This window comes from Macaca nemestrina, chromosome 10 (genome assembly GCF_043159975.1).
Source record: "Macaca nemestrina isolate mMacNem1 chromosome 10, mMacNem.hap1, whole genome shotgun sequence".
NCBI lineage: Eukaryota > Metazoa > Chordata > Mammalia > Primates > Cercopithecidae > Macaca > Macaca nemestrina.
The window spans coordinates 108,436,153-108,456,270 of NC_092134.1; positions in this window are offsets into that span (position 1 = coordinate 108,436,153).

Sequence of the window (20,118 nt, forward strand, 5' to 3'; positions counted from 1 at the left end):
AATTCCTGTGTTCTTAATGATGATAAGGTTAAATGCATTATATATTGTTTTGTAAAATAAATTACAGGTTAATTGGGATTGTGTGGTTGTCTTAGAACCAATCATTTGGCTTAATATTGTGCTAATGAACAAATTACCAACTAAGTTACAAACATATGGAAAAAATCTTTCTGTAAACTGTAGGGATCTTCTGAGCATGAGGACATATTTGGGTACACAAGTACCTAAGTGTACATTTTATGTAGGATTTTATATTTAGTGGAAAAGCTTCCAAGGAACAATATTCTTAACTCTAAAATTAAAATTATTCTTAACTCTGGAATTTGATAATTTAACAAAGACTAAAATTCTTACTATTTCATTTTACTGATTTGAACGTATACTTTTGTGAGAAAGTTGCAGCAAGGTAAGTAATGCATACAATTTTTATCACTGCCAAAAACAGTATATTAAGAAAAATAAATTTGTGGAGCTATAAAAGGAAATAGAATTAAGGTTAAATGTATCATGAAATAATTTCACATTTTATTTAAAGCCATCACACTTTGTATATATTTTCTCTTTTTCTCATTGCAAATGTCATTTGAAAACAAGTGTACAAAAATAAAACGAACAGAAAAGGAATAGAAATGAAGCTTACTACAAGAATTTTCCCAATTCATGTACTCACCTAGCAGCACTGTTTATACATCAAAGAAAGGTCATGTCCTGTCACACTTTTATCTTAGCTGACAAGCTGTAAAGAATCTCTTAAAAAATAAAAGTAGTATAAATGTCAAACTGTCTTCTCACCAACTTACATAGGAGATAGTGCACTTAGTGGTGAAATTCTGTCCAGAAATGATGAAGAGATTATTCTGGTAATAATGTACAAGTCTCATTCCTACTAAACTGCTTTGCTTAGAAATTTTATAGGGCTGCATACATATTTAATAATAGCATTATATGTCACAGGAGAGTTGAATGACCTTTCACTAACTTGAGGTGAACATTTCACAAAAGAACAGTATTCCACCAACAGGTCAATGTTTGAGATGTGTAATATCACATACAAATTTTACCCCTTTGTAAAATGAATAGCATAAATGTTTACATAAAAGGCAATCGTTCTTCTTTTTTATTATACTTTAAGTTCTGGGATACATGTGCAGAACGTGCAGGTTTTTTACATAGATATACATGTGCCATGGTGATTCACTGCACCTATCAACCTGTCATCTACATTAACTATTTCTCCTAATGCTATCCCTCCTCTAGTCCCCCACCCCCCGGCAGGCCCTGGTGTGTAATGGTCCCCTCCCTGTGCCTATGTGTCCTCATTGGTCATCTCCCACTTATGAATGAGAACATGTGGTGTTTGGTTTTCTGTTCTTGTGTTACTTTGCTGAGAATGATGGTTTCCAGCTTCATCCATGTCCCTCCAAAAGACATGAACTCATTTTTTTTATGTCTGCATAGTATTCCATGGTGTATATGTGTCACGTTTTCTTTATCCAGTTTATCATCGATGGTCATTTGGGTTGGGTCCAAGTCTTTGCTATTGTGAGCAGTGCTGCAGTCAACATACGTGTGCATGTGTCTTTATAGTAGAATGATTTATAATCTTTTGGGTATATACCCAGTAATGGGATTGCTGGGTCAAATGGTATTTCTGGTTCTAGATCCTTGAGGAGTGGCCACACTGTCTTCCACAATGGTTGAACTAATTTACACTCCCACCAACAGTGTAAAAGTGTTCCTATTTCTCCACATCCTCTCCAGCATCTGTTGTTTCCTAACTTTTTAATGATTGCCATTCTAACTGGTGTGAGAAGGTATCTCATTGTGGTTTTGACTTACATTTCTCTAATGACCAGTGATGATGAGCCTTTTTTCATATGTTTGTTGGCTGCATCAATGTCTTCTTTTGAGAAGTGTCTGTTCATATCATTTGCCCATTTTTTGATAGGGTTGTTTGGGTTTTTTCTTGTGAATTTAAGTTCTTTGTAGATTCTGGATATTAGCTCTTTGTCAGATGGAGAGATTGCAAAACTTTTCTCCCCTTCTGTTGGAAGTGTTGACATTCGGTATTGAGCATAAGCATCTACCGTGACTGAACATCAAAAACACCTGGATATGACTTAACACTTCTCCCACTGACACAACACCAGAGCCATTGGCCTGATCTCCTCTGAGAACTTTCCCTCTCAAAAAGCACAAGAAGACGAGTGGTTCTTAAACTTCTCCCTACCTGACACCTGCTACTGCCACCCGCACACTGCTGTTGACAGGCTGGAGGACCGAAGGTCTGTTTGCTACTCATTGCTCTTGGCAGGTCCAGGTTTCCTTTTGTGACTATCATGTGCAGCACGTCTGTGCTCAGAGGGCAAATGCAATGTTCTTAAAATTCAACATAACTTACAAATATCAGCCAAATTATTACATATAGTGAGCCAGGGACTGGGAATATAATCTCTCTATAAAAATGTAACAGGGCAGTTCAGAGATAGCTGTGCAAATGTCTAAAACAACAGGAAGATATAATAAGAGCTCTAAAAAAGGAATTTCTAAATCGTTGTGGGAATATGAGGAAGGGCTCCACTAGCACTGATTTTAGCAAAATTTCAGTAGGCCCTATGTACTGTCCTTTGTTGGAAGGACAATTCAAATCATATCAAACATGTTAAAAATGTAACCACATTCCACTAAACTTTTGATGAGCCTTTGCAAGTCTGTATACTGTTGGCATTGCACCTATAGAGCTTAATCAAAAAAAAAAAAAAAAAAAAAAAAAAAAAAAAAAACAAAAAAAAAACAAGCCAGCCTAATGGAGAATGAGAAAGTTGCACAGAGAAAAAAACTAATTGCATTAATATTTTAATATGGCATAGATTTTTGTAGACCTTAAAGAAGATAAAGGTACAGTTTAAAAAATGGGTACAGCATTTGCAGAGGCCTGGAGGCAGGACAAAGCAAGTGTTGCATATAGGAAATACGGCAGAAAAGTAAGATTTGGGAAAGTTATCAGACAATTACTGAGGGTCTTGATGTTATCCTGTGATTGACAGTGCGTTATTAAAATATTGGTAAACAGCTAAAGGATATAAACATTTTTTTTCCATTAGCAGGTCCAATCTGGAGCAATAAGGAGAATAATTTGAATTAGGATATGGAGAAAGACTGAAGATAGGGGATCTAGTGACACATAAGAAACGTTGTCCCTAACAATACCTTCAGTCTTTAGGGTCCAACATACCATTATTGGAACCAGTTGGGGATTGCAAGTCTGGCTCAGGGCAGGTGGTAGAGCACTTTCTACAGGATTCTGTGAGTGGAAATGATTTCCGGGATGTGCTTAATGCAGCAGTGAATCGGTACATGCACTGTCTGCTAAGAATCCACCTCACACCAGCTCTGATTCTGAACAGACTCCATTTGACCATTGTCTTGAAGACCACAAAATTCCAGTGTCTCTTCTTCATGAAACAATTCTTCTTCCACTTTTACTCATGCAACCATGGTTTAAGTGGAAAATTTTCCTCTGTGCTATTTCACAAAACCAACAAAAAGCCCATGTGGCTGATTTTCAGTAGAAAAATAATTCTGGTACCACACCCCTCCTCCCCAAGGTAGAGCTATGTCTCTCTATCACCTGAGATTGTGGCATCTGCAATTTGTGCTGATTAGCTTGTGCCTATGTGAAATGCATGTAGGGTACTTCACCATTCAACCAGGAGCAGCAATCAGTATTTCTAATCAAAACAGCTCTCTACCAGGGCTTCCCACTGCTTGTTACCTTGAGCTTGCTGAATTATTCTGGTTCTGTAGTCAAAGTGGGAAAAGCTAAAAATCATTGGCTTGAAATTCAGTCTTGGATTTCAGTGTGCCTTTGACATTAAATGAATGTGTGAACTACTGTTTTTTTGGGCCTCAGTTATTTCTCCTAAAAAAATGCCACAAAAATTGCTTAAATGATGCCTAGGACTTTCCTTTCCACCCTTCTTACTATATTATAACAGAAACTTTTTTTTAACCTAACAGGCATACCCATTGTAAAGAGCACCTCAAACATTGAGGCCACTTGTCAAAAATGGACATTTTAAATGTGTGTGTTTAACCATAACCATTTTGTGTTTAATTAAAATGCTAAAGATGGGATTCTTGCTTTTAAATAATGAGAACACATGGACACAGGGAGGGGACCATCACACACCAGGGCCTGTTGGGGGATGGGGGGGCTAGAAGAGGGATAGCATTAGGAGAAATACCTAGTGTAGGTGACAGGTTGGTGGGTGCAGCAAACCACCATGGCACATGTATACCTCTGTAACAAAACTGCACGTTCTGCACATGGACCTCAGAACTCAAAGTATAATTTAAAAAAACAATAGCTGTCGACTTTGTATTTTATTAGCCATAGCTCTAATTCTTGCTTTGTATATGAATGATATTCCTTACTAAGTAGTCTTGCTGACATAACTGAGAGAAACTGTCTCCCTTCACCTCTTTTTCTCTCACTTTTCAATGTTATAAGCTTTTACTTAGCCACCCAAATAATGACTTTAGCTTCTGGTTTTCCCATGACTGGCAAAAAAGACCAAAGAAGTTAAAGCAGCATGAGCTTTCAGAACCTTTTACTTTATTTTCTTTCCACATTAATCCAATTATTTTGTTTATAAGAAATTATTTAAATGTTATCCTAAGAAGAAATACAAATAAATTTGGTAGTTCTCTGTTTATGCTAATAGAAACATCACTTATTTGTAATGGCAACCTTAGGGTGTTTTGTCTTGAGTGACATAGAATCCACTTCCCAATCACTGTCAATTCTTAATATTAGAGTGCAGGTCAGAACAACCTTTGAAAGTTCAAATACGTACAAATGAAATAAAAGACAGAGGAAGTGAGTCAAAGCAAATATTTAGATTTTATACCAATTTGCTATGCAAACCATCTTTAGAAACTTGAAAACAACCAAAGATCTGTGATCTAATTCCCAAACTCTCTCCATGTCACTGCTTTTGCTTGAAACTGACATTTTAAGTGATGGACTTTTGTACTATATTAATAATTGCACAATAATGCAACTGCTAGAGGTGTACCCTTTTCACTTTTTCACTTTCCATATCTACCTTATGAGAACTTTGTTACTAAAAATTTGAAGGCAATTATTTATTCAGTAGATTGCTAAGCTGTTCCTAAGAGCAGGTAGAGTAAGTTGTTGGAAAGCTTTCTCTCATGTCCTGTGGTATGAGTGCCACCATAGACACACCTACACTAGTCAGTTTTCATGCTGCTGTAAAGACATACCTGAGACTGGGTAATTTATTAAGAAAAAGAGGTTTAATGGACTCACAGTACCACATGGCTGGGGAGGCCTCACAATCATGGGGGAAGGCAAAAGGCACATCTTACATGGAGGCCGACAAAAGAGAATGAGAGCCAAGAGAAAGGGGAAATCCCTTATAAAACCATCAGATCTCAAGAGACATATTCACTACCATGAGAACAGTATGAGGGGAACCACCCCCATGATTAATTATCTTCCACTGAGTCCCTCCCACAACATGTGAGAATTATGGGAGCTACAATTCAAGATGAGAGTTGGTTGGTTGGGGACACAGCCAAACCATATAAACACCCCTCTCAGTTCCCTTTTTGCCAATCATCAGTGATTTCTTCATCTCCACTCTTCATTGTCCTGGCCTTGAGATCTATTTTGTAATGTATATAAATGTCTTGCTTATTCTATTCTAAATGTGAGGGAACTTATACAGTTGAAAATTTCTATGGGAAAGAGGGCCAAGATTGCAGATAATGGAGCAGAGATGGAATGTAGAGCGCTAAAGACACATAAGACAGAGATGGGGACAAACACATTAAGATATGCTTTCTAAGCAGGAAGTGGCCCTCATTACTCTGGCAGCCACAGGACCTGGGCTTTTATTGAGTGATTGTGGAAGGTAAAGCTCTAATCAAGAAAGGTAAAACTCTTCTTCCCTCATTGAATTCAATGATTGAACAGGCATAAGGTAGAAGGAAGGAGAATTTCTAAGACACTTTAAAGAGAAAAATGTGGAGAAACATACGGGAGTAGCTGCTATGAAGATTTGTGGAACTGAATTATAGATAAGATTTTTACAATATTTTCTGCCTGTAATAATATAGACTTTTTAATTTGCTTCTTTCAGAGGCTCTAGTAAATACTGTTTCTTTGAATGAGAACAGCCATGATATACTCTAGCTTTTATTGGATTAAAGATATTTTACCAGCTTTAGTTGTTTCTTTAGTTTTAGTTTTTCCAGTGGCCATTCCCATTACTGAATGAAGTATAGTTGTGGTTTTCTTTCATAGGACAGAATAAAGTTCATATGTACAAATAGAGATGCAACTTTCCATTTTTTATCTTTTGGAATGAAGGTAGAGAAACCTTCTATTTCAGTGAAAATCAATTACCAAGATTGAAACTAGAGCAGGTCAAAGATATTAAGATATTTTACGGAAGAGGGAAAGAAGAAGGAAAAGAAGATGAAGATGAGGAAGAAAAAAGAAAAAGAAAGGAGAAGATGAAGGGTATGGGGGAAGATAAATAATTATAAAGAGAAATGTATACAAATAAATATATCTACATTTATACATAAATACAAGTATTTATATATGCTTATATTTATGTAAATATTTAGTAGATATATTTACAGCTTGTGAACATCTCAGTCTACATGTTACCATCAAAATAAAGAGGCTTATTTATATTTTCACAAAATATAGACAAGATTTTTTATCAAAACCAAAAGATGAAACAACTGAATCAAGAAGATACTATTGATGTGCAATGGTAAAATCAAAATTAAGGCAATGTTGAAGTACATGGGTGACATTTTAAGTTACGCGCTAATTAATTCATAAAATGAACCCCACAAAATGAAACTCAACTATGTCCACACCATACTATCACATAAGAAACTTTTATCCTGGTTTTAATATCTTTTATGTCTAAGGTAGAACAGACAATGGCTAAGTTGGTTGGCATTTATGTCAACATAAATAGCTGAAAAAAAAAGTCCAGGTACCTTTCAAGTTGTCACAGATTCCAAGGTATGGTGGCTTTCCCATTTTGGTTTTAAAGTTACAGAAAATGAAAGCTAAACTGAACTATCTAGGGATGTGTGTGTGTGTGTGTGTATGTGTGTGTGTGTGTGTGTGTGTGTGTATTTTAAATCTTAAATTCAATTTGGGATAAAATCAAGGAATCCCATAAAATACCAAAAAGAAGAATATTCCAATTAAGGCAATTAAGAATTACAGAAGTCCCATGACTGGAATGCACTCAGCACATTCTGTGAGTGATAAGGATGCAGGTGTGATAAATAATAGTAGGCAAAGTGAAACAGATGGTGAGAATTGAGGTTGGTAGATATCCACAGCCACGACCTACAGGACCTTATAGGTAGAACATGCTAAAATCACTGGAGTTCAACTTTAATGTGAGGTGAAATCATTGGGACTATTCTCAACAACTCACTGATGCTACCACCTTTGGATCAACTATTTCACTAACAGAAACTCCTCCAGAAAATATCAGAGACAGGCCACCCTACTAACCATATGAGTTCTAGCATCAACATGTGTCCCTGAGACATCTTTCCATCCTTGGAAAAACAAATTAAATTACTTCATCTTATGTAAATTTTTGTACCATGGGTATAGAAGGTGTTTTGTTGTTGTTACTGCTGCTGCTGTTGTTCTTCCTATCAATGCAAATGATATTTCCACTCCAGACGCTGCAATCCCACTTGTGATGCATTAAGCTATTCGAAAAGCATTTGCTGAGCCTTCACTTAGTGACAGATGCTGTGCTAAACTCTGGGTGTATAGCACTGACTGAAATAAGCTTGGCATCTGATGTCAGTAAACTAGTCTAGTGGCCCTTAAAATCTAGGAATCATTTACAAGCTTCATGTTGGTTGATATCTGCCACCACCTAATTAGAGACAAAATATCTACTTACTTAGCTTACTGAGTTTTGTATAAATGCATTTTAAAGACTCATCCCAAGTATCAAGGTTAAATTCAGTATTTATTATTTTAATTAACAAGATAATCACATCTTCAGATGTTAAAGTACAGCATTACAAATGGGAAAATGCTAAGCTCAGTTAAAATAGAAACTACATGATAGCTGGAAGATTTTCTGTAAGCGTTGAGGAACAGAATGTACAATGCATCAGTGGCAAACCAACCTATATTTGAATTCCTAACTTGTTTCCTCAGGAACATTTCTTCACTCCACCAGGAGAGGGAGGGTTACTAGGGTGAGATTTTTACAACCAGAAGTCTTGTGCAGTGTCTCCTCTCTCAGGATTTATGTAGAAATAGGCCATGCTATTTTATTTCATTACTGTCACCATTTATTGCCATTATTTATTTTTAACAGGTGTATTAGATAGATATTTGATATACAATAAATTGCAAATATTCAAAATATACAAGCTGACATTTTGACATACATGTGCATACAAGAAACCATCAACTTAATCAAGGTAATAAAGGTGTTTTTAAACTACCTCCCCAAATGCATCAGATTCTGCTACGTAATTCTGCTTTCTGCCCATTCCTGCCCTTTACCCCTTGTCACATGGAAACCAATGATGATCTGCTTTATATTACCATAGATAATTTGGATTTTTAGACATTCATATGAATGGAATAATAGAACATGTACTTATTTTTGTCTGGCTTGTTTTATTCAGCATAATTATTTTAATATTTCCCTAGGTTATACATATCAAAAGTCCATTCCTACTTATTTCCGAGTCATATTTCAAATTATAAATAGTTTACAGCTTATTTATTCATTTACCTTCTAAGTACTTCTTAGCTGCATCCCACAATTTTTTACGTTTGTATTTGTATTTTGTTCAGTTTTTCTTATATAAAGAATAACTTTATACAAAATTATTGGTGAACATAACATAATTTAAAGTTAAAGTACCTTTAAATTTTAAATTTACCTTTTGACTTATTATTTGGCCTGTGGGTTATTTAAAAGTATACTATTCAGTTTTCAAATATTTGGGGATTTTTTTCATATATCTTTCTCTTGTTAATTTTAAATTTAATTTCATGGTGATAAGAGAACAGACACTGCATGACTTGAATCCATTCAAATTTTTGAGACTGGTTTTATGGTTCAGATATGGTCTATATTGGTAAATGTTCATGCACTTGAAAAGAATGTACATTCTGTTGTTGTCAAGTGAAGGGCTTTTAAATGTCAACTAGACAATTTGGTTGCTATGCTGTTCATGTGTTCAGTGTCCTTACTGACATTTTTGTCTACTTATTCTGTTGGACATTTAGGATTTGTCTATTTTCCTTACAGTTCTATCCATTTTTGTTTCGAGGCATATAAACTTTTAATATTAATATGTTTTCTCGGTGAATATACCCCCTTATCATTATAAAGTTATGCTTTATATATCTGCTAATATTTTTGCTTTGAAATCCACCATGTCTGATTTTAATACAACCGTTACAGATTCTTTTTGGTTAGTGTTAGCATGGTATACCTTTTCCCATCATTTTATTTCTAATCTATTTGTCTTTGCACTTAAAATGTATGTTTTGTGAGCAGCATGTAGTTAGATCTTCCTATTTTATTCAATATGTTAATCTCTTCCTTCTAATGTGATTAATGATAAGGTAGGGTTAAAAACTACCATCTTTCTGTTTTCTATTTGTCCAATTTATATCTTATTCACTTTGAGCAATATGATTATGATGTGCCTGGATTTTGTTTTTTTTTCATGTTCTATGCCTGCTTTTTAGTTTGATTTTCCACTTCTTGAACCTCTGAGTTTATAGTTTTCATCAAATTTGGGGGTAAAATGGCCATTATTTCTTCTGATTTTTTAATATTCATCTTTGTCCTCTCCTTTTGGTCTTCATGTCCTTCACACATACACTACTCTCCAAAATGTGTCCAATTCTGGTTCAGTCACATTTCAAGAAGAATGTTCACCTGCTTGAAATTGCCCCACATTTCACTGATGCTCTGCTCATTCTCTCTCTTCAAGTTCATATTTATTTTGCAATGTCTGTTCTGCCATTAATGACATACACTGTAGTTTTCATCTTAAGCATTATAGTTTTTATATCTAGAAGTTTGATTTTAATTTTTAAAGTATTTTCCATGTCTCTACTCAATATTTCAATCTTTCTTTTAGATCCTTCAACATATAGAATAGTTATAATAACTGCTTTAATGTTATCCTTTACTAACTGTATCATACTGTGTTTATTTTAATTTAATATTTTTTTCTCCTAATCATAAATAAAATTTTCTTGTTTATTTGTGAGTTTTATAATTTTTGATTAGATGCCAGACACTGTAATGTACCTTGTTGTATATTAAGTATTTTTGTATTACTGTGAGTAGACTTATTCTGGAAATGGTGAAGTTACTGTTAAATATTTTCATCCATTTAGACTGGATTTAAGGATTTTTAGGCATTACCAGAGGAGCATTAAGTTTACAGGTAATTTTGATTCACCATTGAGACAATATCCTTCTGATTAACCAGTACCCATAAATTATAGCCCACCCTTTGCCCTTCCTCAACCATGGCTAGTGGGTACCGATGTTATTCCCAGTCCTATGAAAGATCCAGGGACTGTTCCCTCTAAGTCTTTTGAGTGGTTCTTTCCCCAGCTTCAGGTAATTTATTCAAACATGTCTTTGATCAGCCCTCAGCTGAACAGTTAAGGGGGGGACCTTCGGTGATTTTCTGGAGGTAAAGCTTTCTTCTCTCCTCTACACTAACCTCCTTGGTTTTTCCTAACTCTCAGCTCTATTTCCCCAATTCAGAAAGATGAATAGGCTTTGTGTCTGAGTTATTCTCCCTGCTCTGTTACAGAAATTCACTCCAGGAAGTACCTGCGGGGCTCACACCATTTGTGTCCCCTCTCTCCGTAATTATTTTCCATCATTGTTTAACATCCAGTGTCTAAAAATTTTTCATTTCATTTGTTTTGTCTAGTTTTTAAACTCTTTCAACTGGGAGGACAAATATGAGCCCTCTTGCTCCATTTTAGTAATAAACAGAAGTTCGGTGTCTGCTATGTTTAGTAAATACTATTTATGATATTTAAATATCTATGTTATTACATATAAAACTGCTTTTGTATAAAATAAATAACTGAGAATAAACGACAAAATCAATATTAAATGATAATGATTTGTAATTTTTCGACTATTGAAATTATGAGCCAAAGGGCATTTTATTATGTACTTCTTAATTTTTAATTCTATGAAAATATTTTTCTCTTTCTTTAATATTTTACTGAACTCATGATTGAATAATAATGACATTTCATTTTGAGGAAAGTTTGAAGTGTGACTTTGAAAATCTTTTTATATAAGTTAAATATTTCTTCTAGGTGTAAAACTTCATGGCCCCCAAGATAGTATGTGGGTTTAGGTGCTTTCCTGAAGTGTTCATTGTTTGGTTTCAGCAATTGTAGGGCTAGCTGCTGAAAATCACCAGAAGAACTGCCAGATGCTTGTTGCCTGGCAACAGGTATTGGGAGGACAGAAAGTTCCAGTTCTGTCTCCTCAGAAATCCTTCTTTGGAGAGGAAAAGCTTGCCTAACAAAAGAAAAACTTTATGCAAAATTATTAGTGAGCATAACATAATTTATATACTCCTGTGCAGTGCTGCTGCATGCATATATTCCAGGAATTACCAAGAAATGTCGTGTCTGTGTGTATCAGCTGCCATTCTAGGCATTAGAGAGAGAAAAAGTAGATCAGACACCTTCTCCCTGAGGACTTTGCCATCTGACATAAAGTTTGTGCAATCCTGTGATAGTATCTTCATGAAGATGTTTTCATTTTTAAATTACAGATGCTTTTCAGAATGGGTTCTTTATTTTACCTATAGATTTTTACATTTTTTCACACAATAAATTACTGGTAGGTGCCCCCACCCTTAAAACTAAATTGTCTGCATGAATATCAGCCAGAAGGATGTTAAAAAAAAAACACTGATTATTTAGTTTATTAGAATGCTAAGGTTAAATCTTTCCAAATTTTTCCCCAAAAGCATTTTTCCTTTCCTATATGGCATTTCCATTTTTCACTTGATTTTAATCTGCACAGACATGGTATAGAAACATGTATATATCCATGGCAAAAGTTATACTGAATCATTTAGCCAGTTTTATGTACCATACCTCAGTCAATTAATAATTGTGAATCACAAGGCATCAGAGAGTTGTTCTCATGAGTTCAGGATCTTTGCAACATTTGTATTTGGATAGCTCAAAGTCAACCCAAACCCAGTATTATAGGAACTAAATATCTAGTATCAATCCTTAAACTTGCTCTTATCAAAAGATAGGCAGTTACATCTATTCTGTTCTAGAAGCCTGCAAACTGAGAGTTTCTTTCTGACCTAACATTCTCCTTCAACTCCCAAATATAATTTATACACCAAGTCATCAGATTGGCCTTGGCAGTATCTGCTACCACTCTTTATTATGACATTATCCTAGCTCATGTTATCACCATCCTTGTTTCTTCAAACACATTTTTTACCTCCTCCAATCTGTTCTGCACATTTCAGGGCAATCTTTTCAAAACAAATCTAATCACGAGTTGTAGCCCCACGTACACCAGATGGTTAAAATAATTCAGCTTCCTTTGATGTTAGGTTAAAGAAACAAAATCTTTGCCATGCCTACAAGCGCTGTCAAAAATGCTACCTCTAACATTCTATCCTTATTCTTATGCTGAAGCCACACTGAACTACTTTAATTTCTCAAATTGGCCTTAATTCATAGACCTTTGAAGATGTTCTGTTTTCTCTTCACAGCTTGTTTTTCACAACTAGCCTCCACTCCGTATAATTAATTTTTTAATCACTACTCATCCTCAGACCTCAGTTCAATGGTCATTTCCTTAAGAAAATACTTGCTTCTCCCCTAAACTCATCTAAGTCTTGCTCTTATGTGTTTTCATAGCACCTTGTACTTGTTTCCATAGAACTTAACATAGTTGTAAGTTTTACGACTTCCCTTTTCCAATAGACTAATAGTTTGTAAATTAGAAAAAGTACCAGTACAACCACGTATTTCTATGGCAGTGTACATCTTAAAGCATACCCTTCTACATCATCTTTTCTCATATGAGTCTCTTGAAGACAGCAGATTCTTGATTCACTCATGTGTATTCTCCATTTTGGTGAAAATAATAACACAATTATTTGTGTTATTATTTAAGGTTTCTTATTTCCCAAATGAACATGTAAGCTTCAAGGGGAAGAAGATGACATGCCAATGTGAGGAGACAACCCAGCAGCAACTTACACAGAATAATAAGTGAGAACCAGAGGGAATGAAGTGCTCTCATTGGATGCTTCCATCATGGATGTAGTAAGGAAGAGATGCTCCACTGCCAGCACTCAGTGGCTCGCTGCTACTAAGGCTGCTCCCCAAGAACAAACACTGTCCTGGGGATTTGGCAAGAAAGTCTTGAATTGACTGGGATTACATTTCTGTCCCTGGTTAAATGGAGCTTCTAAAGATAAAGTTGATTTATGAAAAAAAATTTGGAGAGATAGATTTCTTACCAACTGATACCTACAAATTCTGAAATTCACATATATTGTGTCTTAATTATAGACCATAACACAAATAATAAAGCTCCCAATCATTCAAAAAACAAAAGAAAAATAAAGGAAGGTATCAAACCTTACACTTTTTCTCCTTCTACCCCTTTCACTTCTTCCTTTCTAAATACTAAAGAAAAAAACCGGGCAGTCTCTGTAGTCATAAAAACTTACCAGAGTTGGCATATAATGCTTTATCATCTTGTAACTGGAGGTTCACTAATTCCTGGTTAGGGAAATGGCAAAGGCAGACTTTTAGCTCTGATTCCCTCTTATGCCATTTAATGACGTCCCTGCTGTATTTAGTTATGTAAATACTGTTATTATAAAGTCAATTGTGGCTGTGTTTTCATAAATGCAAACACAATGTCTTTATCACAACAAACATCTTTAGAGTATTTCAGTTTGTTCTTTGTTGGTATCACTGTTATTTATGTAAAACAAAAAAATTGTATGGGGCCTTAGAGGAAGACAGAGGAAATCTTTTAAAATATCAAGTTCACTGTAATTATTTAGTACTTCCAGGCCAAAGAAAAGGTAAGTAAATAAGTTCAGAATTGCTTTCAGATAAATTCTATTAGACACAGGGAAGATTCACTGAGGTCATTTATTTCTCCTGTAACACTTATTGCTCTAAATTTCCCCCTACTTCTTTATATTTTGCCAATTATTATTATAGAAAAATTATAGCTACTTTATTTAGATCAGTTTTGATCTTAGCATTCATTAGTTTAACAAATATTTATAGAACACCTCTGCTGTGTTAGGCATTGGCTACATCCCGAGGATAATGGTAAGAAGACAGAAACTCAGAACAGAAAAAAAGGTTCTATAAAAGTCGTGTGAAAAAAAAAGGAAGATGGCCGCATAGGAACAGCTCCAGTCTCCAAGTCCCAGCGCGAGCGACACAGAAGACCGGTGATTTCTGCATTTTCAACTGAGGTACAAGGTTCATCTCACTGGGGAGTGCTGGACAATCGGTGCTGGTCAGCTGCTGCAGCCCGACCAGCGAGAGCTGAAGCAGGGCAAGGCATCGCCTCACCTGGGAAGTGCAAGGGGGAAGGGAATCCCTTTTCCTAGCCAGGGGAACTGAGACACACAACACCTGGAAAATCGGGTAACTCCCACCCCAATACTGCACTTTAAGCAAACGGGCACACCAGCAGAATGTATCCTGCACCTGGCAGGGAGGGTCCCACGACCACGGAGCCTCCCTCATTGCTAGCACAGCAGTCTGCGATCTACCGGCAAGGCAGCAGCGAGGCTGGGGAAGGGGCGCTCGCCATTGCTGAGGCTTAAGTAGGTAAGCAAAGCTGCTGGGAAGCTCGAACTGGGTGGAGCTCACAGCAGCTCAAGGAAACCTGCCTGTCTCTGTAGACTCCACCTCTGGGGACAGGGCACAGTAAACAATAACAAAAGCAGCAGAAACCTCTGCAGATGCAAACGACTCTGTCTGACAGCTTTGAAGAGAGCAGTGGATCTCCCAACACGGAGGCTGAGATCTGAGAAGGGACAGACGGCCTGCTCAAGTGGGTCCCTGACCCCTGAGTAGCCTAACTGGGAGACATCCCCCACTAGGGGCAGTCTGACACCCCACACTTCACAGGGTGGAGTACACCCCTGAGAGGAAGCTTCAGAAGCAAGAATCAGACAGGTACACTTGCTGTTCAGCAATATTCTATCGTCCGCAGCTTCTGCTGCTGATACCCAGGCAAACAGGGTCTGGAGTGGACCTCAAGCAATCTCCAACAGACATACAGCTGACGGTCCTGACTGTTAGAAGGAAAACTATCAAACAGGAAGGACACCTACACCAAAACCCCATCAGTACATCACCATCATCAAAGACCAGAGGCAGATAAAACCACAAAGATGGGGAAAAAGCAGGGCAGAAGAGCTGGAAATTCAAAAAATAAGAGCACATCTCCCCCAGCAAAGGAGCACAGCTCATCGCCAGCAATGGATCAAAGCTGGACAGAGAATGACTTTGACGAGATGAGAGAAGGCGTCAGTCCATCAAACTTCTCAGAGCTAAAGGAGGAATTATGGACCCAGCACAAAGAAACTAAAAATCTCGGAAAAAAAAGTGGAAGAATTGATAGCTAGAGTAATTAATGCAGAGAAGGTCAAAAACGAAATGAAAGAGATGAAAACCATGACACGAGAAATACGTGACAAATACACAAGCTTCAGTAACCGACTCGATCAACTGGAAGAAAGAGTATCAGCAATTGAGGATCAAATGAATGAAATGAAGCGAGAAGAGAAACCTAAAGAAAAAAGACGAAAAAGAAATGAACAAAGCCTGCAAGAAGTATGGGATTATGTAAAAAGACTAAATCTACGTCTGATTGGGGTGCCTGAAAGTGAGGGGGAAAATGGAACCAAGTTGGAAAACACTCTTCAGGATATCATCAAGGAGAAATTCCCCAACCTAGAAGGGCAGGCCAACATTCAAATTCAGGAAATACAGAGAACGCCACAAAGATACTCCTCGAGAAGAGCAACTCCAAGACACATAATTGCCAGATTCACCAAAGTTGAAATGAAGGAAAAAATCTTAAGGGCAGCCAGAGAGAAAGGACGGGTTACTCACAAAGGGAAGCCCATCAGACTAACAGCAGATCTCTTGGCAGAAACTCTACAAGCCAGAAGAGAGTGGGGGCCAATATTGAACATTCTTAAAGAAAAGAATTTTCAACCCAGAATTTCATATCCAGCCAAACTAAGTTTCATAAGTGAAGGAGAAATAAAATCCTTTACAGATAAGCAAATGCTTAGAGATTTTGTCACCACCAGGCCTGCCTTACAAGAGACCCTGAAGGAAGCACTAAACATGGAAAGCAACAACCGCTACCAGCCATTGCAAAAACATGCCAAAATGTAAAGACCATCGAGGCTAGGAAGAAACTGCATCAACTAACGAGCAAAATAACCAGTTAATATCATAATGGCAGGATCAAGTTCACACATAACAATCTTAACCTTAAATGTAAATGGACTAAATGCTCCAATTAAAAGACACAAACTGGCAAACTGGATAAAGAGTCAAGACCCATCAGTCTGCTGTATTCAGGAGACCCATCTCACATGCAGAGACATACATAGGCTCAAAATAAAGGGATGGAGGAAGATTTACCAAGCAAATGGAGAACAAAGAAATGCAGGGGTTGCAATACTAGTCTCTGATAAAACAGACTTTAAACCATCAAAGATCAAAAGAGACAAAGAAGGCCATTACATAATGGTAAAGGGATCAATTCAACAGGAAGAGCTAACTATCCTAAATATATATGCACCCAATACAGGAGCACCCAGATTCATAAAGCAAGTCCTTTATGAATTTACAAAGAGACTTAGACTCCCATACAATAATAATGGGAGACTTCAACACTCCACTGTCAACATTAGACAGATCAACGAGACAGAAAGTTAACAAGGATATCCAGGAATTGAACTCATCTCTGCAGCAAGCAGACCTAATAGACATCTATAGAACTCTCCACCCCAAATCGACAGAATATACATTCTTCTCAGCACCACATCGCACTTATTCCAAAATTGACCACATAATTGGAAGTAAAGCACTCCTCAGCAAATGTACAAGAACAGAAATTATAACAAACTGTCTCTCAGACCACAGTGCAATCAAACTAGAACTCAGGACTGAGAAACTCAATCAAAACCGCTCAACTACATGGAAACTGAACAACCTGCTCCTGAATGACTACTGGGTACATAACGAAATGAAGGCAGAAATAAAGATGTTCTTTGAAACCAATGAGAACAAAGATACAACATACCAAAATCTCTGGGACACATTTAAAGCAGTGTGTAGAGGGAAATTTATAGCACTAAATGCCCAGAAGAGAAAGCAGGAAAGATCTACAATTGATAATCTAACATCACAATTAAAAGAACTAGAAAAGCAAGAGCAAACACATTCGAAAGCTAGCAGAAGGCAAGAAGTAACTAAGATCACAGCAGAACTGAAGGAGATAGAGACACAAAAAAACCCTCCAAAAAATCAATGAATCCAGGAGTTGGTTTTTTGAAAAGATCAACAAAATTGACAGACCGCTAGCAAGACTAATAAAGAAGAAAAGAGAGAAGAATCAAATAGATGCAATAAAAAATGATAAAGGGGATATCACCACCGACCCCACAGAAATACAAACTACCATCAGAGAATACTATAAACACCTCTACGCAAATAAACTAGAAAATCTAGAAGAAATGGATAATTTCCTGGACACTTACACTCTCCCAAAACTAAACCAGGAAGAAGTTGAATCCCTGAATAGACCAATAGCAGACTCTGAAATTGAGGCAATAATTAATAGCCTACCAACCAAAAAAAGTCCAGGACCAGATGGATTCACAGCTGAATTCTACCAGAGGTACAAGGAGGAGCTGGTACCATTCCTTCTGAAACTATTCCAATCAATAGAAAAAGAGGGAATCCTCCCTAACTCATTTTATGAGGCCAACATCATCCTGATACCAAAGCCTGGCAGAGACACAACAAAAAAAGAGAATTTTAGACCAATATCCCTGATGAACATCGATGCAAAAATCCTCAATAAAATACTGGCAAACCGGATTCAGCAACACATCAAAAAGCTTATCCACCATGATCAAGTGGGCTTCATCCCTGGGATGCAAGGCTGGTTCAACATTCGCAAATCAATAAACATAATCCAGCATATAAACAGAACCAAAGACAAAAACCACATGATTATCTCAATAGATGCAGAAAAGGCTTTTGACAAAATTCAACAGCCCTTCATGCTAAAAACACTCAATAAATTCGGTATTGATGGAACGTACCTCAAAATAATAAGAGCTATTTATGACAAACCCACAGCCAATATCATACTGAATGGGCAAAAACTGGAAACATTCCCTTTGAAAACTGGCGCAAGACAGGGATGCCCTCTCTCACCACTCCTATTCAACATAGTGTTGGAAGTTCTGGCTAGGGCAATCAGGCAAGAGAAAGAAATCAAGGGTATCCAGTTAGGAAAAGAAGAAGTCAAATTGTCCCTCTTTGCAGATGACATGATTGTATATTTAGAAAACCCCATTGTCTCAGCCCAAAATCTCCTTAAGCTGATAAGCAACTTCAGCAAAGTCTCAGGATACAAAATTAATGTGCAAAAATCACAAGCATTCTTATACACCAGTAACAGACAAACAGAGAGCCAAATCATGAATGAACTTCCATTCACAATTGCTTCAAAGAGAATAAAATATCTAGGAATCCAACTTACAAGGGATGTAAAGGACCTCTTCAAGGAGAACTACAAACCACTGCTCAGTGAAATCAAAGAGGACACAAACAAATGGAAGAACATACCATGCTCATGGATAGGAAGAATCGATATCGTGAAAATGGCCATACTGCCCAAGGTTATTTATAGATTCAATACCATCCCCATCAAGCTACCAATGAGTTTCTTCACAGAATTGGAAAGAACTGCTTTAAAGTTCATATGGAACCAAAAAAGAGCCCGCATCTCCAAGACAATCCTAAGTCAAAAGAACAAAGCTGGAGGCATCACGGTACCTGACTTCAAACTATACTACAAGGCTACAGTAACCAAAACAGCATGGTACTGGTACCAAAGCAGAGATATAGACCAATGGAACAGAACAGAGTCCTCAGAAATAATACCACACATCTACAACCATCTGATCTTCGACAAACCTGAGAGAAACAAGAAATGGGGAAAGGATTCCCTATTTAATAAATGGTGCTGGGAAAATTGGCTAGCCATAAGTAGAAAGCTGAAACTGGATCCTCTCCTTACTCCTTATACGAAAATTAATTCAAGATGGATTAGAGACTTAAATGTTAGACCTAATACCATAAAAACCCTAGAAGAAAACCTAGGTAGTACCATTCAGGACATAGGCATGGGCAAAGACTTCATGTCTAAAACACCAAAAGCAACGGCAGCAAAAGCCAAAATTGACAAATGGGATCTAATTAAACTAAAGAGCTTCTGCACAGCAAAAGAAACTACCATTAGAGTGAACAGGCAACCTACAGAATGGGAGAAAATTTTTGCAATCTACTCATCTGACAAAGGGCTAATATCCAGAACCTACAAAGAACTCAAACAAATTTACAAGAAAAAAACAAACAACCCCATCAAAAAATGGGCAAAGGATATGAACAGACATTTCTCAAAAGAAGACATTCATACAGCCAACAGACACATGAAAAAAATGCTCATCATCACTGGCCATCAGAGAAACGCAAATCAAAACCACACTGAGATACCACCTCACACCAGTTAGAATGGCGATCATTAAAAAGTCAGGAAACAACAGGTGCTGGAGAGGATGTGGAGAAATAGGAACACTTTTACACCTTTGGTGGGATTGTAAACTAGTTCAAACATTATGGAAAACAGTATGGCGATTCCTCAAGGATCTAGAACTAGATGTACCATATGACCC